This window comes from Ambystoma mexicanum, chromosome 6q, assembly GCF_040938575.1.
Source record: "Ambystoma mexicanum isolate Mex_15411 chromosome 6q, UKY_AmexF1_1, whole genome shotgun sequence".
Lineage (NCBI taxonomy): Eukaryota > Metazoa > Chordata > Amphibia > Caudata > Ambystomatidae > Ambystoma > Ambystoma mexicanum.
In genome coordinates, this window is record NC_090937.1 from 1,631,476,219 (window position 1) to 1,631,495,855 (window position 19,637).

The window sequence follows — 19,637 nt, forward strand, 5'->3', positions numbered from 1 at the left end:
GTGGTTGCAGGTTGTTTGGCTTTGTAAGGCCTACTGCCCGCTTCACTCGAAACTGGGACTAGGGTTGTCGGTTTGTAGGCTGTAAAAGCCCAGAAAAGCTCTTGTTCTCCAACCAGCAGAGTGGCGCAGCGGAAGCGTGCTGGGCCCATAACCCAGAGGTCGATGGATCGAAACCATCCTCTGCTAACTTTTTTCAAATTATGTTTTTGTGTCATGGCATTAGGGCACAAAGAGCTGTAAGTGCCTGGATGCAATGTCATTCCTTGAACTTGCTGCCTCGTTCCACTCTTGCGCTAAATAGGAGAGGGTCCCAGCCCAGCCAACAAAATGTACTGTTCAATCAAACCAAACTTAAAACCAAGCTCCTTTTTTAAGGGGTCCCGGGGAAATGTTGGGCTGACCGGCAAGACCTCATGATGCGAACTGCTTCTGCGTCAAACGCAAGCTTTTTTCATTCCCAGCCAATGACTTATTCTTATTTCTAAGGGCCGCTCCATCAGGTAGCCCAGACAGGCAGGCGTTGGTGGTATAGTGGTGAGCATAGCTGCCTTCCAAGCAGTTGACCCGGGTTCGATTCCCGGCCAACGCAGATCAAATCTTTAAATTGTTCAAAATGCATTTTTTGGAAATCAGACTCATGCTGAAAGCAAAGCTGACACACTTTTCGTGAAAATCAAAACCCCATCCAGGAAAGGTTCTTGCATCCTAGTTTCTGCAACTGTCTATCGGTGAGGGGATTGAAGCGAGCAGGGCTCCTGGCCCCTCCCCGACAAAGCCCTGACGAAGGCCTGACAAAGGCCTATTCGCCTTGCCCTGACGGGCCTTGGTCCCAGCAGGCCACCGAGCACAGCACCTCAGCCTATTAGAGTGAGGTTTCAGGATCTCTCTCATCCTGTAAACCAACATACTGAAGAAGGTGAAACGTGTGGCTGCGCTCCTCACATGCTGAAGCAGCAGCAGCCCTTTCCCTGAAGCAAAGTTCCTTCATTCCTCCCTCCCATAACCCTTAGCAGGGGATTTATGGTAATTGAGTTGAGTTTCCAAACTGGCCCTTCCTTCCTTCCTTCCCATATCTGCCAGCTCGAGAAGGCTTGTTTTGTTGCACCTGGGAAGTAAAGTATCTATTTGCGAGAGAGAGAGAATGAGAGAGAGAGACAGAGAGAGAGAGACAGAGAGAGAAGGGGAAGGGGTGTTGGCAGTTAGGGTGTGAGCTAGAGAAATGAGGCCTGTCTGCAAAAGGCCATGGGATGGGAGTGCGTGGTTGCAGGTTGTTTGGCTTTGTAAGGCCTACTGCCCGCTTCACTCGAAACTGGGTCTAGGGTTGTCGGTTTGTAGGCTGTAAAAGCCCAGAAAAGCTCTTGTTCTCCAACCAGCAGAGTGGCGCAGCGGAAGCGTGCTGGGCCCATAACCCAGAGGTCGATGGATCGAAACCATCCTCTGCTAACTTTTTTCAAATTATGTTTTTGTGTCATGGCATTAGGGCACAAAGAGCTGTAAGTGCCTGGATGCAATGTCATTCCTTGAACTTGCTGCCTCGTTCCACTCTTGCGCTAAATAGGAGAGGGTCCCAGCCCAGCCAACAAAATGTACTGTTCAATCAAACCAAACTTAAAACCAAGCTCCTTTTTTAAGGGGTCCCGGGGAAATGTTGGGCTGACCGGCAAGACCTCATGATGCGAACTGCTTCTGCGTCAAACGCAAGCTTTTTTCATTCCCAGCCAATGACTTATTCTTATTTCTAAGGGCCATCCATCAGATAGCCCAGACAGGCAGGCGTTGGTGGTATAGTGGTGAGCATAGCTGCCTTCCAAGCAGTTGACCCGGGTTCGATTCCCGGCCAACGCAGATCAAATCTTTAAATTGTTCAAAATGCATTTTTTGGAAATCAGACTCATGCTGAAAGCAAAGCTGACACACTTTTCGTGAAAATCAAAACCCCATCCAGGAAAGGTTCTTGCATCCTAGTTTCTGCAACTGTCTATCGGTGAGGGGATTGAAGCGAGCAGGGCTCCTGGCCCCTCCCCGACAAAGGCCTGACAAAGGCCTATTCGCCTTGCCCTGACGGGCCTTGGTCCCAGCAGGCCACCGAGCACAGCACCTCAGCCTATTAGAGTGAGGTTTCAGGATCTCTCTCATCCTGTAAACCAACATACTGAAGAAGGTGAAACGTGTGGCTGCGCTCCTCACATGCTGAAGCAGCAGCAGCCCTTTCCCTGAAGCAAAGTTCCTTCATTCCTCCCTCCCATAACCCTTAGCAGGGGATTTATGGTAATTGAGTTGAGTTTCCAAACTGGCCCTTCCTTCCTTCCTTCCCATATCTGCCAGCTCGAGAAGGCTTGTTTTGTTGCACCTGGGAAGTAAAGTATCTATTTGCGAGAGAGAGAGAATGAGAGAGAGAGACAGAGAGAGAGAGACAGAGAGAGAAGGGGAAGGGGTGTTGGCAGTTAGGGTGTGAGCTAGAGAAATGAGGCCTGTCTGCAAATGGCCATGGGATGGGAGTGCATGGTTGCAGGTTGTTTGGCTTTGTAAGGCCTACTGCCCGCTTCACTCGAAACTGGGTCTAGGGTTGTCGGTTTGTAGGCTGTAAAAGCCCAGAAAAGCTCTTGTTCTCCAACCAGCAGAGTGGCGCAGCGGAAGCGTGCTGGGCCCATAACCCAGAGGTCGATGGATCGAAACCATCCTCTGCTAACTTTTTTCAAATTATGTTTTTGTGTCATGGCATTAGGGCACAAAGAGCTGTAAGTGCCTGGATGCAATGTCATTCCTTGAACTTGCTGCCTCGTTCCACTCTTGCGCTAAATAGGAGAGGGTCCCAGCCCAGCCAACAAAATGCACTGTTCAATCAAACCAAACTTAAAACCAAGCTCCTTTTTTAAGGGGTCCCGGGGAAATGTTGGGCTGACCGGCAAGACCTCATGATGCGAACTGCTTCTGCGTCAAACGCAAGCTTTTTTCATTCCCAGCCAATGACTTATTCTTATTTCTAAGGGCCGCTCCATCAGATAGCCCAGACAGGCAGGCGTTGGTGGTATAGTGGTGAGCATAGCTGCCTTCCAAGCAGTTGACCCGGGTTCGATTCCCGGCCAACGCAGATCAAATCTTTAAATTGTTCAAAATGCATTTTTTGGAAATCAGACTCATGCTGAAAGCAAAGCTGACACACTTTTCGTGAAAATCAAAACCCCATCCAGGAAAGGTTCTTGCATCCTAGTTTCTGCAACTGTCTATCGGTGAGGGGATTGAAGCGAGCAGGGCTCCTGGCCCCTCCCCGACAAAGCCCTGACGAAGGCCTGACAAAGGCCTATTCGCCTTGCCCTGACGGGCCTTGGTCCCAGCAGGCCACCGAGCACAGCACCTCAGCCTATTAGAGTGAGGTTTCAGGATCTCTCTCATCCTGTAAACCAACATACTGAAGAAGGTGAAACGTGTGGCTGCGCTCCTCACATGCTGAAGCAGCAGCAGCCCTTTCCCTGAAGCAAAGTTCCTTCATTCCTCCCTCCCATAACCCTTAGCAGGGGATTTATGGTAATTGAGTTGAGTTTCCAAACTGGCCCTTCCTTCCTTCCTTCCCATATCTGCCAGCTCGAGAAGGCTTGTTTTGTTGCACCTGGGAAGTAAAGTATCTATTTGCGAGAGAGAGAGAATGAGAGAGAGAGACAGAGAGAGAGAGACAGAGAGAGAAGGGGAAGGGGTGTTGGCAGTTAGGGTGTGAGCTAGAGAAATGAGGCCTGTCTGCAAAAGGCCATGGGATGGGAGTGCGTGGTTGCAGGTTGTTTGGCTTTGTAAGGCCTACTGCCCGCTTCACTCGAAAATGGGTCTAGGGTTGTCGGTTTGTAGGCTGTAAAAGCCCAGAAAAGCTTTTGTTCTCCAACCAGCAGAGTGGCGCAGCGGAAGCGTGCTGGGCCCATAACCCAGAGGTCGATGGATCGAAACCATCCTCTGCTAACTTTTTTCAAATTATGTTTTTGTGTCATGGCATTAGGGCACAAAGAGCTGTAAGTGCCTGGATGCAATGTCATTCCTTGAACTTGCTGCCTCGTTCCACTCTTGCGCTAAATAGGAGAGGGTCCCAGCCCAGCCAACAAAATGCACTGTTCAATCAAACCAAACTTAAAACCAAGCTCCTTTTTTAAGGGGTCCCGGGGAAATGTTGGGCTGACCGGCAAGACCTCATGATGCGAACTGCTTCTGCGTCAAACGCAAGCTTTTTTCATTCCCAGCCAATGACTTATTCTTATTTCTAAGGGCCGCTCCATCAGATAGCCCAGACAGGCAGGCGTTGGTGGTATAGTGGTGAGCATAGCTGCCTTCCAAGCAGTTGACCCGGGTTCGATTCCCGGCCAACGCAGATCAAATCTTTAAATTGTTCAAAATGCATTTTTTGGAAATCAGACTCATGCTGAAAGCAAAGCTGACACACTTTTCGTGAAAATCAAAACCCCATCCAGGAAAGGTTCTTGCATCCTAGTTTCTGCAACTGTCTATCGGTGAGGGGATTGAAGCGAGCAGGGCTCCTGGCCCCTCCCCGACAAAGCCCTGACGAAGGCCTGACAAAGGCCTATTCGCCTTGCCCTGACGGGCCTTGGTCCCAGCAGGCCACCGAGCACAGCACCTCAGCCTATTAGAGTGAGGTTTCAGGATCTCTCTCATCCTGTAAACCAACATACTGAAGAAGGTGAAACGTGTGGCTGCGCTCCTCACATGCTGAAGCAGCAGCAGCCCTTTCCCTGAAGCAAAGTTCCTTCATTCCTCCCTCCCATAACCCTTAGCAGGGGATTTATGGTAATTGAGTTGAGTTTCCAAACTGGCCCTTCCTTCCTTCCTTCCCATATCTGCCAGCTCGAGAAGGCTTGTTTTGTTGCACCTGGGAAGTAAAGTATCTATTTGCGAGAGAGAGAGAATGAGAGAGAGAGACAGAGAGAGAGAGACAGAGAGAGAAGGGGAAGGGGTGTTGGCAGTTAGGGTGTGAGCTAGAGAAATGAGGCCTGTCTGCAAAAGGCCATGGGATGGGAGTGCGTGGTTGCAGGTTGTTTGGCTTTGTAAGGCCTACTGCCCGCTTCACTCGAAACTGGGTCTAGGGTTGTCGGTTTGTAGGCTGTAAAAGCCCAGAAAAGCTCTTGTTCTCCAACCAGCAGAGTGGCGCAGCGGAAGCGTGCTGGGCCCATAACCCAGAGGTCGATGGATCGAAACCATCCTCTGCTAACTTTTTTCAAATTATGTTTTTGTGTCATGGCATTAGGGCACAAAGAGCTGTAAGTGCCTGGATGCAATGTCATTCCTTGAACTTGCTGCCTCGTTCCACTCTTGCGCTAAATAGGAGAGGGTCCCAGCCCAGCCAACAAAATGTACTGTTCAATCAAACCAAACTTAAAACCAAGCTCCTTTTTTAAGGGGTCCCGGGGAAATGTTGGGCTGACCGGCAAGACCTCATGATGCGAACTGCTTCTGCGTCAAACGCAAGCTTTTTTCATTCCCAGCCAATGACTTATTCTTATTTCTAAGGGCCGCTCCATCAGATAGCCCAGACAGGCAGGCGTTGGTGGTATAGTGGTGAGCATAGCTGCCTTCCAAGCAGTTGACCCGGGTTCGATTCCCGGCCAACGCAGATCAAATCTTTAAATTGTTCAAAATGCATTTTTTGGAAATCAGACTCATGCTGAAAGCAAAGCTGACACACTTTTCGTGAAAATCAAAACCCCATCCAGGAAAGGTTCTTGCATCCTAGTTTCTGCAACTGTCTATCGGTGAGGGGATTGAAGCGAGCAGGGCTCCTGGCCCCTCCCCGACAAAGCCCTGACGAAGGCCTGACAAAGGCCTATTCGCCTTGCCCTGACGGGCCTTGGTCCCAGCAGGCCACCGAGCACAGCACCTCAGCCTATTAGAGTGAGGTTTCAGGATCTCTCTCATCCTGTAAACCAACATACTGAAGAAGGTGAAACGTGTGGCTGCGCTCCTCACATGCTGAAGCAGCAGCAGCCCTTTCCCTGAAGCAAAGTTCCTTCATTCCTCCCTCCCATAACCCTTAGCAGGGGATTTATGGTAATTGAGTTGAGTTTCCAAACTGGCCCTTCCTTCCTTCCTTCCCATATCTGCCAGCTCGAGAAGGCTTGTTTTGTTGCACCTGGGAAGTAAAGTATCTATTTGCGAGAGAGAGAGAATGAGAGAGAGAGACAGAGAGAGAGAGACAGAGAGAGAAGGGGAAGGGGTGTTGGCAGTTAGGGTGTGAGCTAGAGAAATGAGGCCTGTCTGCAAAAGGCCATGGGATGGGAGTGCGTGGTTGCAGGTTGTTTGGCTTTGTAAGGCCTACTGCCCGCTTCACTCGAAACTGGGTCTAGGGTTGTCGGTTTGTAGGCTGTAAAAGCCCAGAAAAGCTCTTGTTCTCCAACCAGCAGAGTGGCGCAGCGGAAGCGTGCTGGGCCCATAACCCAGAGGTCGATGGATCGAAACCATCCTCTGCTAACTTTTTTCAAATTATGTTTTTGTGTCATGGCATTAGGGCACAAAGAGCTGTAAGTGCCTGGATGCAATGTCATTCCTTGAACTTGCTGCCTCGTTCCACTCTTGCGCTAAATAGGAGAGGGTCCCAGCCCAGCCAACAAAATGTACTGTTCAATCAAACCAAACTTAAAACCAAGCTCCTTTTTTAAGGGGTCCCGGGGAAATGTTGGGCTGACCGGCAAGACCTCATGATGCGAACTGCTTCTGCGTCAAACGCAAGCTTTTTTCATTCCCAGCCAATGACTTATTCTTATTTCTAAGGGCCGCTCCATCAGATAGCCCAGACAGGCAGGCGTTGGTGGTATAGTGGTGAGCATAGCTGCCTTCCAAGCAGTTGACCCGGGTTCGATTCCCGGCCAACGCAGATCAAATCTTTAAATTGTTCAAAATGCATTTTTTGGAAATCAGACTCATGCTGAAAGCAAAGCTGACACACTTTTCGTGAAAATCAAAACCCCATCCAGGAAAGGTTCTTGCATCCTAGTTTCTGCAACTGTCTATCGGTGAGGGGATTGAAGCGAGCAGGGCTCCTGGCCCCTCCCCGACAAAGCCCTGACGAAGGCCTGACAAAGGCCTATTCGCCTTGCCCTGACGGGCCTTGGTCCCAGCAGGCCACCGAGCACAGCACCTCAGCCTATTAGAGTGAGGTTTCAGGATCTCTCTCATCCTGTAAACCAACATACTGAAGAAGGTGAAACGTGTGGCTGCGCTCCTCACATGCTGAAGCAGCAGCAGCCCTTTCCCTGAAGCAAAGTTCCTTCATTCCTCCCTCCCATAACCCTTAGCAGGGGATTTATGGTAATTGAGTTGAGTTTCCAAACTGGCCCTTCCTTCCTTCCTTCCCATATCTGCCAGCTCGAGAAGGCTTGTTTTGTTGCACCTGGGAAGTAAAGTATCTATTTGCGAGAGAGAGAGAATGAGAGAGAGAGACAGAGAGAGAGAGACAGAGAGAGAAGGGGAAGGGGTGTTGGCAGTTAGGGTGTGAGCTAGAGAAATGAGGCCTGTCTGCAAAAGGCCATGGGATGGGAGTGCGTGGTTGCAGGTTGTTTGGCTTTGTAAGGCCTACTGCCCGCTTCACTCGAAACTGGGTCTAGGGTTGTCGGTTTGTAGGCTGTAAAAGCCCAGAAAAGCTCTTGTTTTCCAACCAGCAGAGTGGCGCAGCGGAAGCGTGCTGGGCCCATAACCCAGAGGTCGATGGATCGAAACCATCCTCTGCTAACTTTTTTCAAATTATGTTTTTGTGTCATGGCATTAGGGCACAAAGAGCTGTAAGTGCCTGGATGCAATGTCATTCCTTGAACTTGCTGCCTCGTTCCACTCTTGCGCTAAATAGGAGAGGGTCCCAGCCCAGCCAACAAAATGTACTGTTCAATCAAACCAAACTTAAAACCAAGCTCCTTTTTTAAGGGGTCCCGGGGAAATGTTGGGCTGACCGGCAAGACCTCATGATGCGAACTGCTTCTGCGTCAAACGCAAGCTTTTTTCATTCCCAGCCAATGACTTATTCTTATTTCTAAGGGCCGCTCCATCAGATAGCCCAGACAGGCAGGCGTTGGTGGTATAGTGGTGAGCATAGCTGCCTTCCAAGCAGTTGACCCGGGTTCGATTCCCGGCCAACGCAGATCAAAACTTTAAATTGTTCAAAATGCATTTTTTGGAAATCAGACTCATGCTGAAAGCAAAGCTGACACACTTTTCGTGAAAATCAAAACCCCATCCAGGAAAGGTTCTTGCATCCTAGTTTCTGCAACTGTCTATCGGTGAGGGGATTGAAGCGAGCAGGGCTCCTGGCCCCTCCCCGACAAAGCCCTGACGAAGGCCTGACAAAGGCCTATTCGCCTTGCCCTGACGGGCCTTGGTCCCAGCAGGCCACCGAGCACAGCACCTCAGCCTATTAGAGTGAGGTTTCAGGATCTCTCTCATCCTGTAAACCAACATACTGAAGAAGGTGAAACGTGTGGCTGCGCTCCTCACATGCTGAAGCAGCAGCAGCCCTTTCCCTGAAGCAAAGTTCCTTCATTCCTCCCTCCCATAACCCTTAGCAGGGGATTTATGGTAATTGAGTTGAGTTTCCAAACTGGCCCTTCCTTCCTTCCTTCCCATATCTGCCAGCTCGAGAAGGCTTGTTTTGTTGCACCTGGGAAGTAAAGTATCTATTTGCGAGAGAGAGAGAATGAGAGAGAGAGACAGAGAGAGAGAGACAGAGAGAGAAGGGGAAGGGGTGTTGGCAGTTAGGGTGTGAGCTAGAGAAATGAGGCCTGTCTGCAAAAGGCCATGGGATGGGAGTGCGTGGTTGCAGGTTGTTTGGCTTTGTAAGGCCTACTGCCCGCTTCACTCGAAACTGGGTCTAGGGTTGTCGGTTTGTAGGCTGTAAAAGCCCAGAAAAGCTCTTGTTCTCCAACCAGCAGAGTGGCGCAGCGGAAGCGTGCTGGGCCCATAACCCAGAGGTCGATGGATCGAAACCATCCTCTGCTAACTTTTTTCAAATTATGTTTTTGTGTCATGGCATTAGGGCACAAAGAGCTGTAAGTGCCTGGATGCAATGTCATTCCTTGAACTTGCTGCCTCGTTCCACTCTTGCGCTAAATAGGAGAGGGTCCCAGCCCAGCCAACAAAATGTACTGTTCAATCAAACCAAACTTAAAACCAAGCTCCTTTTTTAAGGGGTCCCGGGGAAATGTTGGGCTGACCGGCAAGACCTCATGATGCGAACTGCTTCTGCGTCAAACGCAAGCTTTTTTCATTCCCAGCCAATGACTTATTCTTATTTCTAAGGGCCGCTCCATCAGATAGCCCAGACAGGCAGGCGTTGGTGGTATAGTGGTGAGCATAGCTGCCTTCCAAGCAGTTGACCCGGGTTCGATTCCCGGCCAACGCAGATCAAATCTTTAAATTGTTCAAAATGCATTTTTTGGAAATCAGACTCATGCTGAAAGCAAAGCTGACACACTTTTCGTGAAAATCAAAACCCCATCCAGGAAAGGTTCTTGCATCCTAGTTTCTGCAACTGTCTATCGGTGAGGGGATTGAAGCGAGCAGGGCTCCTGGCCCCTCCCCGACAAAGCCCTGACGAAGGCCTGACAAAGGCCTATTCGCCTTGCCCTGACGGGCCTTGGTCCCAGCAGGCCACCGAGCACAGCACCTCAGCCTATTAGAGTGAGGTTTCAGGATCTCTCTCATCCTGTAAACCAACATACTGAAGAAGGTGAAACGTGTGGCTGCGCTCCTCACATGCTGAAGCAGCAGCAGCCCTTTCCCTGAAGCAAAGTTCCTTCATTCCTCCCTCCCATAACCCTTAGCAGGGGATTTATGGTAATTGAGTTGAGTTTCCAAACTGGCCCTTCCTTCCTTCCTTCCCATATCTGCCAGCTCGAGAAGGCTTGTTTTGTTGCACCTGGGAAGTAAAGTATCTATTTGCGAGAGAGAGAGAATGAGAGAGAGAGACAGAGAGAGAGAGACAGAGAGAGAAGGGGAAGGGGTGTTGGCAGTTAGGGTGTGAGCTAGAGAAATGAGGCCTGTCTGCAAAAGGCCATGGGATGGGAGTGCGTGGTTGCAGGTTGTTTGGCTTTGTAAGGCCTACTGCCCGCTTCACTCGAAACTGGGTCTAGGGTTGTCGGTTTGTAGGCTGTAAAAGCCCAGAAAAGCTCTTGTTCTCCAACCAGCAGAGTGGCGCAGCGGAAGCGTGCTGGGCCCATAACCCAGAGGTCGATGGATCGAAACCATCCTCTGCTAACTTTTTTCAAATTATGTTTTTGTGTCATGGCATTAGGGCACAAAGAGCTGTAAGTGCCTGGATGCAATGTCATTCCTTGAACTTGCTGCCTCGTTCCACTCTTGCGCTAAATAGGAGAGGGTCCCAGCCCAGCCAACAAAATGTACTGTTCAATCAAACCAAACTTAAAACCAAGCTCCTTTTTTAAGGGGTCCCGGGGAAATGTTGGGCTGACCGGCAAGACCTCATGATGCGAACTGCTTCTGCGTCAAACGCAAGCTTTTTTCATTCCCAGCCAATGACTTATTCTTATTTCTAAGGGCCGCTCCATCAGATAGCCCAGACAGGCAGGCGTTGGTGGTATAGTGGTGAGCATAGCTGCCTTCCAAGCAGTTGACCCGGGTTCGATTCCCGGCCAACGCAGATCAAATCTTTAAATTGTTCAAAATGCATTTTTTGGAAATCAGACTCATGCTGAAAGCAAAGCTGACACACTTTTCGTGAAAATCAAAACCCCATCCAGGAAAGGTTCTTGCATCCTAGTTTCTGCAACTGTCTATCGGTGAGGGGATTGAAGCGAGCAGGGCTCCTGGCCCCTCCCCGACAAAGCCCTGACGAAGGCCTGACAAAGGCCTATTCGCCTTGCCCTGACGGGCCTTGGTCCCAGCAGGCCACCGAGCACAGCACCTCAGCCTATTAGAGTGAGGTTTCAGGATCTCTCTCATCCTGTAAACCAACATACTGAAGAAGGTGAAACGTGTGGCTGCGCTCCTCACATGCTGAAGCAGCAGCAGCCCTTTCCCTGAAGCAAAGTTCCTTCATTCCTCCCTCCCATAACCCTTAGCAGGGGATTTATGGTAATTGAGTTGAGTTTCCAAACTGGCCCTTCCTTCCTTCCTTCCCATATCTGCCAGCTCGAGAAGGCTTGTTTTGTTGCACCTGGGAAGTAAAGTATCTATTTGCGAGAGAGAGAGAATGAGAGAGAGAGACAGAGAGAGAGAGACAGAGAGAGAAGGGGAAGGGGTGTTGGCAGTTAGGGTGTGAGCTAGAGAAATGAGGCCTGTCTGCAAAAGGCCATGGGATGGGAGTGCGTGGTTGCAGGTTGTTTGGCTTTGTAAGGCCTACTGCCCGCTTCACTCGAAACTGGGTCTAGGGTTGTCGGTTTGTAGGCTGTAAAAGCCCAGAAAAGCTCTTGTTCTCCAACCAGCAGAGTGGCGCAGCGGAAGCGTGCTGGGCCCATAACCCAGAGGTCGATGGATCGAAACCATCCTCTGCTAACTTTTTTCAAATTATGTTTTTGTGTCATGGCATTAGGGCACAAAGAGCTGTAAGTGCCTGGATGCAATGTCATTCCTTGAACTTGCTGCCTCGTTCCACTCTTGCGCTAAATAGGAGAGGGTCCCAGCCCAGCCAACAAAATGTACTGTTCAATCAAACCAAACTTAAAACCAAGCTCCTTTTTTAAGGGGTCCCGGGGAAATGTTGGGCTGACCGGCAAGACCTCATGATGCGAACTGCTTCTGCGTCAAACGCAAGCTTTTTTCATTCCCAGCCAATGACTTATTCTTATTTCTAAGGGCCGCTCCATCAGATAGCCCAGACAGGCAGGCGTTGGTGGTATAGTGGTGAGCATAGCTGCCTTCCAAGCAGTTGACCCGGGTTCGATTCCCGGCCAACGCAGATCAAATCTTTAAATTGTTCAAAATGCATTTTTTGGAAATCAGACTCATGCTGAAAGCAAAGCTGACACACCTTTCGTGAAAATCAAAACCCCATCCAGGAAAGGTTCTTGCATCCTAGTTTCTGCAACTGTCTATCGGTGAGGGGATTGAAGCGAGCAGGGCTCCTGGCCCCTCCCCGACAAAGCCCTGACGAAGGCCTGACAAAGGCCTATTCGCCTTGCCCTGACGGGCCTTGGTCCCAGCAGGCCACCGAGCACAGCACCTCAGCCTATTAGAGTGAGGTTTCAGGATCTCTCTCATCCTGTAAACCAACATACTGAAGAAGGTGAAACGTGTGGCTGCGCTCCTCACATGCTGAAGCAGCAGCAGCCCTTTCCCTGAAGCAAAGTTCCTTCATTCCTCCCTCCCATAACCCTTAGCAGGGGATTTATGGTAATTGAGTTGAGTTTCCAAACTGGCCCTTCCTTCCTTCCTTCCCATATCTGCCAGCTCGAGAAGGCTTGTTTTGTTGCACCTGGGAAGTAAAGTATCTATTTGCGAGAGAGAGAGAATGAGAGAGAGAGACAGAGAGAGAGAGACAGAGAGAGAAGGGGAAGGGGTGTTGGCAGTTAGGGTGTGAGCTAGAGAAATGAGGCCTGTCTGCAAAAGGCCATGGGATGGGAGTGCGTGGTTGCAGGTTGTTTGGCTTTGTAAGGCCTACTGCCCGCTTCACTCGAAACTGGGTCTAGGGTTGTCGGTTTGTAGGCTGTAAAAGCCCAGAAAAGCTCTTGTTCTCCAACCAGCAGAGTGGCGCAGCGGAAGCGTGCTGGGCCCATAACCCAGAGGTCGATGGATCGAAACCATCCTCTGCTAACTTTTTTCAAATTATGTTTTTGTGTCATGGCATTAGGGCACAAAGAGCTGTAAGTGCCTGGATGCAATGTCATTCCTTGAACTTGCTGCCTCGTTCCACTCTTGCGCTAAATAGGAGAGGGTCCCAGCCCAGCCAACAAAATGTACTGTTCAATCAAACCAAACTTAAAACCAAGCTCCTTTTTTAAGGGGTCCCGGGGAAATGTTGGGCTGACCGGCAAGACCTCATGATGCGAACTGCTTCTGCGTCAAACGCAAGCTTTTTTCATTCCCAGCCAATGACTTATTCTTATTTCTAAGGGCCGCTCCATCAGATAGCCCAGACAGGCAGGCGTTGGTGGTATAGTGGTGAGCATAGCTGCCTTCCAAGCAGTTGACCCGGGTTCGATTCCCGGCCAACGCAGATCAAATCTTTAAATTGTTCAAAATGCATTTTTTGGAAATCAGACTCATGCTGAAAGCAAAGCTGACACACTTTTCGTGAAAATCAAAACCCCATCCAGGAAAGGTTCTTGCATCCTAGTTTCTGCAACTGTCTATCGGTGAGGGGATTGAAGCGAGCAGGGCTCCTGGCCCCTCCCCGACAAAGCCCTGACGAAGGCCTGACAAAGGCCTATTCGCCTTGCCCTGACGGGCCTTGGTCCCAGCAGGCCACCGAGCACAGCACCTCAGCCTATTAGAATGAGGTTTCAGGATCTCTCTCATCCTGTAAACCAACATACTGAAGAAGGTGAAACGTGTGGCTGCGCTCCTCACATGCTGAAGCAGCAGCAGCCCTTTCCCTGAAGCAAAGTTCCTTCATTCCTCCCTCCCATAACCCTTAGCAGGGGATTTATGGTAATTGAGTTGAGTTTCCAAACTGGCCCTTCCTTCCTTCCTTCCCATATCTGCCAGCTCGAGAAGGCTTGTTTTGTTGCACCTGGGAAGTAAAGTATCTATTTGCGAGAGAGAGAGAATGAGAGAGAGAGACAGAGAGAGAGAGACAGAGAGAGAAGGGGAAGGGGTGTTGGCAGTTAGGGTGTGAGCTAGAGAAATGAGGCCTGTCTGCAAAAGGCCATGGGATGGGAGTGCGTGGTTGCAGGTTGTTTGGCTTTGTAAGGCCTACTGCCCGCTTCACTCGAAAATGGGTCTAGGGTTGTCGGTTTGTAGGCTGTAAAAGCCCAGAAAAGCTCTTGTTCTCCAACCAGCAGAGTGGCGCAGCGGAAGCGTGCTGGGCCCATAACCCAGAGGTCGATGGATCGAAACCATCCTCTGCTAACTTTTTTCAAATTATGTTTTTGTGTCATGGCATTAGGGCACAAAGAGCTGTAAGTGCCTGGATGCAATGTCATTCCTTGAACTTGCTGCCTCGTTCCACTCTTGCGCTAAATAGGAGAGGGTCCCAGCCCAGCCAACAAAATGCACTGTTCAATCAAACCAAACTTAAAACCAAGCTCCTTTTTTAAGGGGTCCCGGGGAAATGTTGGGCTGACCGGCAAGACCTCATGATGCGAACTGCTTCTGCGTCAAACGCAAGCTTTTTTCATTCCCAGCCAATGACTTATTCTTATTTCTAAGGGCCGCTCCATCAGATAGCCCAGACAGGCAGGCGTTGGTGGTATAGTGGTGATCATAGCTGCCTTCCAAGCAGTTGACCCGGGTTCGATTCCCGGCCAACGCAGATCAAATCTTTAAATTGTTCAAAATGCATTTTTTGGAAATCAGACTCATGCTGAAAGCAAAGCTGACACACTTTTCGTGAAAATCAAAACCCCATCCAGGAAAGGTTCTTGCATCCTAGTTTCTGCAACTGTCTATCGGTGAGGGGATTGAAGCGAGCAGGGCTCCTGGCCCCTCCCCGACAAAGCCCTGACGAAGGCCTGACAAAGGCCTATTCGCCTTGCCCTGACGGGCCTTGGTCCCAGCAGGCCACCGAGCACAGCACCTCAGCCTATTAGAGTGAGGTTTCAGGATCTCTCTCATCCTGTAAACCAACATACTGAAGAAGGTGAAACGTGTGGCTGCGCTCCTCACATGCTGAAGCAGCAGCAGCCCTTTCCCTGAAGCAAAGTTCCTTCATTCCTCCCTCCCATAACCCTTAGCAGGGGATTTATGGTAATTGAGTTGAGTTTCCAAACTGGCCCTTCCTTCCTTCCTTCCCATATCTGCCAGCTCGAGAAGGCTTGTTTTGTTGCACCTGGGAAGTAAAGTATCTATTTGCGAGAGAGAGAGAATGAGAGAGAGAGACAGAGAGAGAGAGACAGAGAGAGAAGGGGAAGGGGTGTTGGCAGTTAGGGTGTGAGCTAGAGAAATGAGGCCTGTCTGCAAATGGCCATGGGATGGGAGTGCGTGGTTGCAGGTTGTTTGGCTTTGTAAGGCCTACTGCCCGCTTCACTCGAAACTGGGTCTAGGGTTGTCGGTTTGTAGGCTGTAAAAGCCCAGAAAAGCTCTTGTTCTCCAACCAGCAGAGTGGCGCAGCGGAAGCGTGCTGGGCCCATAACCCAGAGGTCGATGGATCGAAACCATCCTCTGCTAACTTTTTTCAAATTATGTTTTTGTGTCATGGCATTAGGGCACAAAGAGCTGTAAGTGCCTGGATGCAATGTCATTCCTTGAACTTGCTGCCTCGTTCCACTCTTGCGCTAAATAGGAGAGGGTCCCAGCCCAGCCAACAAAATGTACTGTTCAATCAAACCAAACTTAAAACCAAGCTCCTTTTTTAAGGGGTCCCGGGGAAATGTTGGGCTGACCGGCAAGACCTCATGATGCGAACTGCTTCTGCGTCAAACGCAAGCTTTTTTCATTCCCAGCCAATGACTTATTCTTATTTCTAAGGGCCGCTCCATCAGATAGCCCAGACAGGCAGGCGTTGGTGGTATAGTGGTGAGCATAGCTGCCTTCCAAGCAGTTGACCCGGGTTCGATTCCCGGCCAACGCAGATCAAATCTTTAAATTGTTCAAAATGCATTTTTTGGAAATCAGACTCATGCTGAAAGCAAAGCTGACACACTTTTCGTGAAAATCAAAACCCCATCCAGGAAAGGTTCTTGCATCCTAGTTTCTGCAACTGTCTATCGGTGAGGGGATTGAAGCGAGCAGGGCTCCTGGCCCCTCCCCGACAAAGCCCTGACGAAGGCCTGACAAAGGCCTATTCGCCTTGCCCTGACGGGCCTTGGTCCCAGCAGGCCACCGAGCACAGCACCTCAGCCTATTAGAGTGAGGTTTCAGGATCTCTCTCATCCTGTAAACCAACATACTGAAGAAGGTGAAACGTGTGGCTGCGCTCCTCACATGCTGAAGCAGCAGCAGCCCTTTCCCTGAAGCAAAGTTCCTTCATTCCTCCCTCCCATAACCCTTAGCAGGGGATTTATGGTAATTGAGTTGAGTTTCCAAACTGGCCCTTCCTTCCTTCCTTCCCATATCTGCCAGCTCGAGAAGGCTTGTTTTGTTGCACCTGGGAAGTAAAGTATCTATTTGCGAGAGAGAGAGAATGAGAGAGAGAGACAGAGAGAGAGAGACAGAGAGAGAAGGGGAAGGGGTGTTGGCAGTTAGGGTGTGAGCTAGAGAAATGAGGCCTGTCTGCAAAAGGCCATGGGATGGGAGTGCGTGGTTGCAGGTTGTTTGGCTTTGTAAGGCCTACTGCCCGCTTCACTCGAAACTGGGTCTAGGGTTGTCGGTTTGTAGGCTGTAAAAGCCCAGAAAAGCTCTTGTTCTCCAACCAGCAGAGTGGCGCAGCGGAAGCGTGCTGGGCCCATAACCCACAGGTCGATGGATCGAAACCATCCTCTGCTAACTTTTTTCAAATTATGTTTTTGTGTCATGGCATTAGGGCACAAAGAGCTGTAAGTGCCTGGATGCAATGTCATTCCTTGAACTTGCTGCCTCGTTCCACTCTTGCGCTAAATAGGAGAGGGTCCCAGCCCAGCCAACAAAATGTACTGTTCAATCAAACCAAACTTAAAACCAAGCTCCTTTTTTAAGGGGTCCCGGGGAAATGTTGGGCTGACCGGCAAGACCTCATGATGCGAACTGCTTCTGCGTCAAACGCAAGCTTTTTTCATTCCCAGCCAATGACTTATTCTTATTTCTAAGGGCCGCTCCATCAGATAGCCCAGACAGGCAGGCGTTGGTGGTATAGTGGTGAGCATAGCTGCCTTCCAAGCAGTTGACCTGGGTTCGATTCCCGGCCAACGCAGATCAAATCTTTAAATTGTTCAAAATGCATTTTTTGGAAATCAGACTCATGCTGAAAGCAAAGCTGACACACTTTTCGTGAAAATCAAAACCCCATCCAGGAAAGGTTCTTGCATCCTAGTTTCTGCAACTGTCTATCGGTGAGGGGATTGAAGCGAGCAGGGCTCCTGGCCCCTCCCCGACAAAGCCCTGACGAAGGCCTGACAAAGGCCTATTCGCCTTGCCCTGACGGGCCTTGGTCCCAGCAGGCCACCGAGCACAGCACCTCAGCATATTAGAGTGAGGTTTCAGGATCTCTCTCATCCTGTAAACCAACATACTGAAGAAGGTGAAACGTGTGGCTGCGCTCCTCACATGCTGAAGCAGCAGCAGCCCTTTCCCTGAAGCAAAGTTCCTTCATTCCTCCCTCCCATAACCCTTAGCAGGGGATTTATGGTAATTGAGTTGAGTTTCCAAACTGGCCCTTCCTTCCTTCCTTCCCATATCTGCCAGCTCGAGAAGGCTTGTTTTGTTGCACCTGGGAAGTAAAGTATCTATTTGCGAGAGAGAGAGAATGAGAGAGAGAGACAGAGAGAGAGAGACAGAGAGAGAAGGGGAAGGGGTGTTGGCAGTTAGGGTGTGAGCTAGAGAAATGAGGCCTGTCTGCAAAAGGCCATGGGATGGGAGTGCGTGGTTGCAGGTTGTTTGGCTTTGTAAGGCCTACTGCCCGCTTCACTCGAAACTGGGTCTAGGGTTGTCGGTTTGTAGGCTGTAAAAGCCCAGAAAAGCTCTTGTTCTCCAACCAGCAGAGTGGCGCAGCGGAAGCGTGCTGGGCCCATAACCCAGAGGTCGATGGATCGAAACCATCCTCTGCTAACTTTTTTCAAATTATGTTTTTGTGTCATGGCATTAGGGCACAAAGAGCTGTAAGTGCCTGGATGCAATGTCATTCCTTGAACTTGCTGCCTCGTTCCACTCTTGCGCTAAATAGGAGAGGGTCCCAGCCCAGCCAACAAAATGCACTGTTCAATCAAACCAAACTTAAAACCAAGCTCCTTTTTTAAGGGGTCCCGGGGAAATGTTGGGCTGACCGGCAAGACCTCATGATGCGAACTGCTTCTGCGTCAAACGCAAGCTTTTTTCATTCCCAGCCAATGACTTATTCTTATTTCTAAGGGCCGCTCCATCAGATAGCCCAGACAGGCAGGCGTTGGTGGTATAGTGGTGAGCATAGCTGCCTTCCAAGCAGTTGACCCGGGTTCGATTCCCGGCCAACGCAGATCAAATCTTTAAATTGTTCAAAATGCATTTTTTGGAAATCAGACTCATGCTGAAAGCAAAGCTGACACACTTTTCGTGAAAATCAAAACCCCATCCAGGAAAGGTTCTTGCATCCTAGTTTCTGCAACTGTCTATCGGTGAGGGGATTGAAGCGAGCAGGGCTCCTGGCCCCTCCCCGACAAAGCCCTGACGAAGGCCTGACAAAGGCCTATTCGCCTTGCCCTGACGGGCCTTGGTCCCAGCAGGCCACCGAGCACAGCACCTCAGCCTATTAGAGTGAGGTTTCAGGATCTCTCTCATCCTGTAAACCAACATACTGAAGAAGGTGAAACGTGTGGCTGCGCTCCTCACATGCTGAAGCAGCAGCAGCCCTTTCCCTGAAGCAAAGTTCCTTCATTCCTCCCTCCCATAACCCTTAGCAGGGGATTTATGGTAATTGAGTTGAGTTTCCAAACTGGCCCTTCCTTCCTTCCTTCCCATATCTGCCAGCTCGAGAAGGCTTGTTTTGTTGCACCTGGGAAGTAAAGTATCTATTTGCGAGAGAGAGAGAATGAGAGAGAGAGACAGACAGAGAGAGACAGAGAGAGAAGGGGAAGGGGTGTTGGCAGTTAGGGTGTGAGCTAGAGAAATGAGGCCTGTCTGCAAAAGGCCATGGGATGGGAGTGCGTGGTTGCAGGTTGTTTGGCTTTGTAAGGCCTACTGCCCGCTTCACTCGAAAATGGGTCTAGGGTTGTCGGTTTGTAGGCTGTAAAAGCCCAGAAAAGCTCTTGTTCTCCAACCAGCAGAGTGGCGCAGCGGAAGCGTGCTGGGCCCATAACCCAGAGGTCGATGGATCGAAACCATCCTCTGCTAACTTTTTTCAAATTATGTTTTTGTGTCATGGCATTAGGGCACAAAGAGCTGTAAGTGCCTGGATGCAATGTCATTCCTTGAACTTGCTGCCTCGTTCCACTCTTGCGCTAAATAGGAGAGGGTCCCAGCCCAGCCAACAAAATGTACTGTTCAATCAAACCAAACTTAAAACCAAGCTCCTTTTTTAAGGGGTCCCGGGGAAATGTTGGGCTGACCGGCAAGACCTCATGATGCGAACTGCTTCTGCGTCAAACGCAAGCTTTTTTCATTCCCAGCCAATGACTTATTCTTATTTCTAAGGGCCGCTCCATCAGATAGCCCAGACAGGCAGGCGTTGGTGGTATAGTGGTGAGCATAGCTGCCTTCCAAGCAGTTGACCCGGGTTCGATTCCCGGCCAACGCAGATCAAATCTTTAAATTGTTCAAAATGCATTTTTTGGAAATCAGACTCATGCTGAAAGCAAAGCTGACACACTTTTCGTGAAAATCAAAACCCCATCCAGGAAAGGTTCTTGCATCCTAGTTTCTGCAACTGTCTATCGGTGAGGGGATTGAAGCGAGCAGGGCTCCTGGCCCCTCCCCGACAAAGCCCTGACGAAGGCCTGACA

General features: G+C 50.0%; 15 non-coding genes across 15 annotated transcripts; all 15 read left to right on the forward strand.

Moving 5' to 3' along the window:
* The first annotated feature begins 517 nt into the window (after nucleotides 1-517).
* On the forward strand, nucleotides 518-589 carry TRNAG-UCC (transfer RNA glycine (anticodon UCC)). Its single transcript has one exon. It is a non-coding gene; the product is annotated as a tRNA-Gly (tRNA).
* Nucleotides 590-1,773: 1,184 nt separating this feature from the next.
* TRNAG-UCC (transfer RNA glycine (anticodon UCC)) lies at nucleotides 1,774-1,845 on the forward strand. Its single transcript has one exon. It is a non-coding gene; the product is annotated as a tRNA-Gly (tRNA).
* A 1,174-nt stretch (nucleotides 1,846-3,019) lies between these two features.
* Nucleotides 3,020-3,091, forward strand: TRNAG-UCC (transfer RNA glycine (anticodon UCC)). Its single transcript has one exon. It is a non-coding gene; the product is annotated as a tRNA-Gly (tRNA).
* A 1,185-nt stretch (nucleotides 3,092-4,276) lies between these two features.
* Nucleotides 4,277-4,348, forward strand: TRNAG-UCC (transfer RNA glycine (anticodon UCC)). The gene has a single exon. It is a non-coding gene; the product is annotated as a tRNA-Gly (tRNA).
* A 1,185-nt stretch (nucleotides 4,349-5,533) lies between these two features.
* Nucleotides 5,534-5,605, forward strand: TRNAG-UCC (transfer RNA glycine (anticodon UCC)). Its single transcript has one exon. It is a non-coding gene; the product is annotated as a tRNA-Gly (tRNA).
* A 1,185-nt stretch (nucleotides 5,606-6,790) lies between these two features.
* Nucleotides 6,791-6,862, forward strand: TRNAG-UCC (transfer RNA glycine (anticodon UCC)). Its single transcript has one exon. It is a non-coding gene; the product is annotated as a tRNA-Gly (tRNA).
* Nucleotides 6,863-8,047: 1,185 nt separating this feature from the next.
* On the forward strand, nucleotides 8,048-8,119 carry TRNAG-UCC (transfer RNA glycine (anticodon UCC)). The gene has a single exon. It is a non-coding gene; the product is annotated as a tRNA-Gly (tRNA).
* A 1,185-nt stretch (nucleotides 8,120-9,304) lies between these two features.
* On the forward strand, nucleotides 9,305-9,376 carry TRNAG-UCC (transfer RNA glycine (anticodon UCC)). Its single transcript has one exon. It is a non-coding gene; the product is annotated as a tRNA-Gly (tRNA).
* A 1,185-nt stretch (nucleotides 9,377-10,561) lies between these two features.
* On the forward strand, nucleotides 10,562-10,633 carry TRNAG-UCC (transfer RNA glycine (anticodon UCC)). Its single transcript has one exon. It is a non-coding gene; the product is annotated as a tRNA-Gly (tRNA).
* Nucleotides 10,634-11,818: 1,185 nt separating this feature from the next.
* Nucleotides 11,819-11,890, forward strand: TRNAG-UCC (transfer RNA glycine (anticodon UCC)). Its single transcript has one exon. It is a non-coding gene; the product is annotated as a tRNA-Gly (tRNA).
* Nucleotides 11,891-13,075: 1,185 nt separating this feature from the next.
* On the forward strand, nucleotides 13,076-13,147 carry TRNAG-UCC (transfer RNA glycine (anticodon UCC)). Its single transcript has one exon. It is a non-coding gene; the product is annotated as a tRNA-Gly (tRNA).
* A 1,185-nt stretch (nucleotides 13,148-14,332) lies between these two features.
* TRNAG-UCC (transfer RNA glycine (anticodon UCC)) lies at nucleotides 14,333-14,404 on the forward strand. Its single transcript has one exon. It is a non-coding gene; the product is annotated as a tRNA-Gly (tRNA).
* A 1,185-nt stretch (nucleotides 14,405-15,589) lies between these two features.
* On the forward strand, nucleotides 15,590-15,661 carry TRNAG-UCC (transfer RNA glycine (anticodon UCC)). The gene has a single exon. It is a non-coding gene; the product is annotated as a tRNA-Gly (tRNA).
* A 2,442-nt stretch (nucleotides 15,662-18,103) lies between these two features.
* On the forward strand, nucleotides 18,104-18,175 carry TRNAG-UCC (transfer RNA glycine (anticodon UCC)). The gene has a single exon. It is a non-coding gene; the product is annotated as a tRNA-Gly (tRNA).
* Nucleotides 18,176-19,360: 1,185 nt separating this feature from the next.
* Nucleotides 19,361-19,432, forward strand: TRNAG-UCC (transfer RNA glycine (anticodon UCC)). Its single transcript has one exon. It is a non-coding gene; the product is annotated as a tRNA-Gly (tRNA).
* Nucleotides 19,433-19,637: the final 205 nt, after the last annotated feature.